The sequence below is a fragment of the Lycium ferocissimum genome, chromosome 9 (genome assembly GCF_029784015.1).
Source record: "Lycium ferocissimum isolate CSIRO_LF1 chromosome 9, AGI_CSIRO_Lferr_CH_V1, whole genome shotgun sequence".
NCBI lineage: Eukaryota > Viridiplantae > Streptophyta > Magnoliopsida > Solanales > Solanaceae > Lycium > Lycium ferocissimum.
Window position 1 is genome coordinate 12,242,993 of NC_081350.1, and position 4,836 is coordinate 12,247,828.

The 4,836-nt window shown below is 39.8% G+C and overlaps 1 long non-coding RNA gene across 1 annotated transcript; it reads left to right on the forward strand.

Moving 5' to 3' along the window:
- Nucleotides 1-3,395: 3,395 nt before the first annotated feature.
- LOC132069216 (uncharacterized) lies at nucleotides 3,396-4,108 on the forward strand. Its single transcript, XR_009417701.1, has 3 exons — nucleotides 3,396-3,573; nucleotides 3,750-3,885; nucleotides 3,979-4,108. It is a non-coding gene; the product is annotated as an uncharacterized LOC132069216 (long non-coding RNA).
- Nucleotides 4,109-4,836: the final 728 nt, after the last annotated feature.

The window sequence follows — 4,836 nt, forward strand, 5'->3', positions numbered from 1 at the left end:
GCGAACATTTCTTTTGCGGCCTCTTTGTTCACCACGGACGGTTTTGATACCTTAAGTCGGGAATTTCAATACACGATGCATAGTCGGGGAGCTCTTTACGAGGTGAATCCACGTCTACCCAAAGAATGCATTGTATCTCATATCTCCTTCTGTCATATAAAATTTCGTCTGCTGCGTAGTTCATGCCATACTGATCGGTATAGTGATCTCACCCTTAGTCATTTCGCATGCCATGTTGAATCCATTGAGGACCCATATAGCCGGCACGATCTGATCTAGTAGTCCCAGCTGTTCGATGACTCTCCATCGGATGATATTAGCCGAGCTACCTGGATCAATTAGCACACGTTTAATTCTAAACTTATTGACAAGGACAGATATTACCAGTGCGTCATTATGCGGCTGGGCGATGCCTTCCATGTCCTCGTCATCGAACGTGATGGGGCCATCGGGGTCATTGTTTCGGATACGCTTTTCCCTCGTTATGAAAATTTTTGTGCGCTTCATAACCGGTCCAATGGGAACGTCAGTTCCTCCCATGATCATGTGTATCACCTGCTGGGGCTCTTCCGGCCTATCCTGCTTGTTGGAATCCAGGTTTTTAAAATGGATTTTTGCTCGTTCACTTAGGAATTCTCGAAGATGCCCCAAATTGAACAGACGGGCGACCTCTTTTCTCAACTATCGACAATCCTCGATTCGATGGCCGTGAGTATGATGATACTTACAAATAAGACTTTTGTCCCGCTTCTCTGGATCAGATTGGATTGGCCTCGGATGCCTTGTTTCTTTGTTTCGGATAACGGCTGCCGCTAAGGTTGCTACATCAATGCAAAAGTTGTACTCGAATAACTTTGGAGTTTCTCTGTTTCCTGGAGCTCTATCGACAACATTTCTGTTTACCAAACCACGATTATTTTGGCCTCAATCATTCCTTCGATCGTTTCTCCTATCATTCTTGCCCGATTTCTTTGTTACGCTCATTCCCCCTTCGATCGAGCGGGTACAGCTGGTATCTGTCATATGACGATCTGGAATCTCGATCTATCACTCTCCTTGAGCGATCACCTCCTTTATCGGAATTCCATGACACTGAAGCGGCCCTCAGAATCTTATCGTCTTCGACCCTGATTTTCGACTGATATCTGTTGTGCACATCAGCCCAGGCGATTGTCGGGTATTCTATCAAGTTTTATTTTAGTTCCATAAATGTGATCGAGCTCCTCGACTTGAGCCCTTGGGTGAAAGCTTTGAACGCCCAATCGTCGATGAATCGGAGGTAAGTCCATGCGCTCCATTTGAAATCGAGCCACAAACTCGCGGAGGGTCTCGTCATCTCATTGCTTAACGTTGAATAAGTCCAATTTTCGAGTTTCGACCTTGATAGCCCCAGACGGCCTTAACGAAAGCATTAGCGAGCATGGAAAATGAATCAATCGAGTGCTTGGGCAAGTTATGATATCAAATCATAGCTCCATTCGACAGAGTTTCCCTGAATTTCTTAAGTAGCACTGATTCCCTTTCGTCATCGGCGAGGTCGTTGCCCTTGATAGCGCACGTATACGCAGTCACATGCTCATTTAGGTCCGTTGTCCCATTGTACTTCGGGATATCAGGCATGCGAAATCTCTTGGGGATTTTCATCAGTGCCGCACTTGGCGGAAACGGCATTTGAACAAACTTTTTCGAATCTGGTCCCTTCAACACTGGCGGAGCCTCCCGGGATTTAATCGACCCTTGAATTGTAGTTCTCCACCTTCTTATCATTCGCCTCTATCTTCTTTTCACCGGATTCGACCCGTTTGGTCAATTCTTCGAGCATTCTTATCAATTCGGTACTTTGTCCGGGGTGTCCCTCGTTACCCCGTGAGCCATGTCTTTCTTCCGTATCCTGGGTCTGTTCCGATGGGGCAACATCGGTGCACCGACCGATTTTGCAATTGCGCTATGATCTCTTCTTTGGGCCTGTAACCGAGCCATGGCCATGTCTAGCGGTTTGGAGGCACATTGCGGCGTGGCCCCGTTGTTCTCACCGGCCGGTACGTTGCCCACCGATGATCCGACTTGAACAGGATTAACGGGGGGCGCATTGTTATTTGGTACGTCCCCGTCGTCATGCTCATGATAACTTGGTTCCACTTGAAAGTTGACAGAATGAGAATTCGACATTTATGATATACCTGAAATCAAACCCTAAAGAACAAGTGTAAAATATCGAGTGTGACCAGAATGTTGTATTGAACCACCACTACTATCTAAGGCCTCACGGTAGGCGCCAAACTGTTTAACTTTAAAACGTAGAACAATTAAATTTGTACGTGATGCCAAAGATATGTAGCTAAATTCAATTCAAGATTAAATAGCGAGATATGTCAAGAAAATAAACAAAGAAGCAGATCTAACCAAATGTTAAATACGTATGGCGGCATACAAACCGAGGTCGATACCCTTTTGTTACAAGCCCTCACGAGGTAGAATAAAAATGAACTTAAGAACATATGGGAACTGATTTAACAAGATTCTTATGATTGTTGATGTAAACTATTTCTCTCCTTGCTATCGCCAACTCCTTTCATGAATGATGACCTCCTCTTTATATAGTAGAGGAGTTTCAACCCTAGTACAATTTTAAATAAAGCAAGTAAATCTGGTGACAGCTGTATTGCCGAGATCGACGCCGAAATATCCCAGTGAGGACGGATATTTCGATCTCCCACTAATGGCAGTTAATCGCCCTTCCTTTATCGCCTCATCCTGGCCCCGGCTCGAAGCCTCGTTCCCGGTGAGACGGTCGTATTGTGACCGAGCATAACCATGACGACGGGAACCGAGCGTGCCTATGTCCTCGGTTTTAGCCGTATACAAAAATATTCAACAAAAGTTAATATAATCGGTTAAAATAAATATTGCTAATTAACAAGCCATAAAAGAAAATGACCATAATATAAAAATACTAAGTCATACTAAAATAAGTATTAATTACATGACAAAGAAAAAAAACTTAAGTTATGTATTTTTACTCTCTAAATCAATTATGCAAAACTAAAGAATAGATATCCAACATTATTGTCATTCCTAGTGGTAAATTGAATTTCTTTTGTTATCATTAGTGTTGAGTTGGTTTTGGTTTGGACTTTATTTGAGTTACTAACATCCATAGGATATAAAACTTATTGACATTCAAAATTCTAAGTTCAAGCTTGAATAATATGATAATAGATAAAAAAAAACTACGAAAAAAATTTAAGAAATTTATAAATTACATTACAAATAAATATTTTTATGTATAAAATATTTTAAAAATTGAATATATGTAATGTCGGGTTGGTTTGGTTCGGTTTGACTTTTTTTTAGTTAAAACTAAATCAAACCAATTATGGTCGGGTTTTTTTTCAACACCAAGCCAAGTCAAACTAAACTTGTTGAACAGAACAAAGAAGAAAGATCGGGGGTCAAAGTGTAAATTCTGGAAATCAGGAAGTTAGTTATTAACACTTCCTAAAGTTAGTTAAGGAGGCAGTTAGGTTCACAGATTAGTGAACTGATTATAGGTTAGATTAGAGGGATTAGTTAGTGATTTAATCTTCTCTCTCTCTCTCTCTCTCTCTCTCTCTCTCTCTCTCTCTCTCTCTCTCTATATATATATATATATATATATATATATATATATATATATATATATATATATATATATATATATACATCAACATGTATTGTAAATGATCACTTCATCATATTATATCAATGAGAGAAGATAAAATCCTCTCTTTAAAACTACCTTCTTCCTTCTATTCTTGTGTTCTTCAATATTGAATATTATTCTTCTCTTCATTCTTCCTAAATCACAAACTTCTTCATGGTATCAGAGCAGTGAGTAATAACTCAGTTATTCGATCAGATTCATCAAATTCTTCCGCGAAATTAAACTCAAAATCCTGTTTCTAAAAGTTACAGTTCTTGTCCAGTTTTTGAACAAAGAGTATATCCTCAAGAATATTGTGTATATCAAGTTTTTCAAATTGGTTAACTCAATATGACTGGTGTGAATGGAATTAGTTCAACACCCGAACAAGTTAATGGAATCCCTCGAACTGAAAATGTGAACAACAATGACGAACAATGTAGCCCTACCGGGGCTCGGTGGTGTTCTTGATCATAACCATCCCTTGTATCTTCAATCCTCAGATGTAAGTGGTATATCTCTAATCTCACTACAATTGACTGGTGACAATTATTCTCTGTGGAGTAGGTCAATGAGGTTAGCATTGTTAGGTCGAAACAAATTTGTGTTTGTGAATGGATCTTGTAAAAGGGAAAATTATGGAGAGGAACTATGGGATCAATTGGATAGGGTGAATGCCATTGTGCAATCTTGGATAATGAACACTGTATCTAGTAGTATTCTTAGTGGTATGGTATATGCTGAAACTGCTTATGAGGCTTGGGAGGATCTAAAAGAAAGGTTTGCCAAGATTGGTGGGTCAAGAACCTACAATTTACACAGAGAGATAGCAACCCTTAGTCAAGGAACTTCTACAGTTTCTGAATACTATACAAGACTTAAGAACTTGTGGGTAGAATATCAGGCTTTAGTTCCTCCACCAGGGTGCAACTGTGATAAATCTAAAGACTTTGTAGAATATCTGTAGAGGCAAAAGTTATATCAATTCTTGATGGGATTAAATGAAAACTATATGTAAGCAAGAAGTCAGATACTTCTGATGTCACCACTGCCTTTTGTGAACAAAGCATATGCTATGATCTCTAGGGATGAGAACCAAAAATATGTATATGTTAAGTCTGCAGGGTTGTTAGGTGCTATGCCAACTAGTTTTG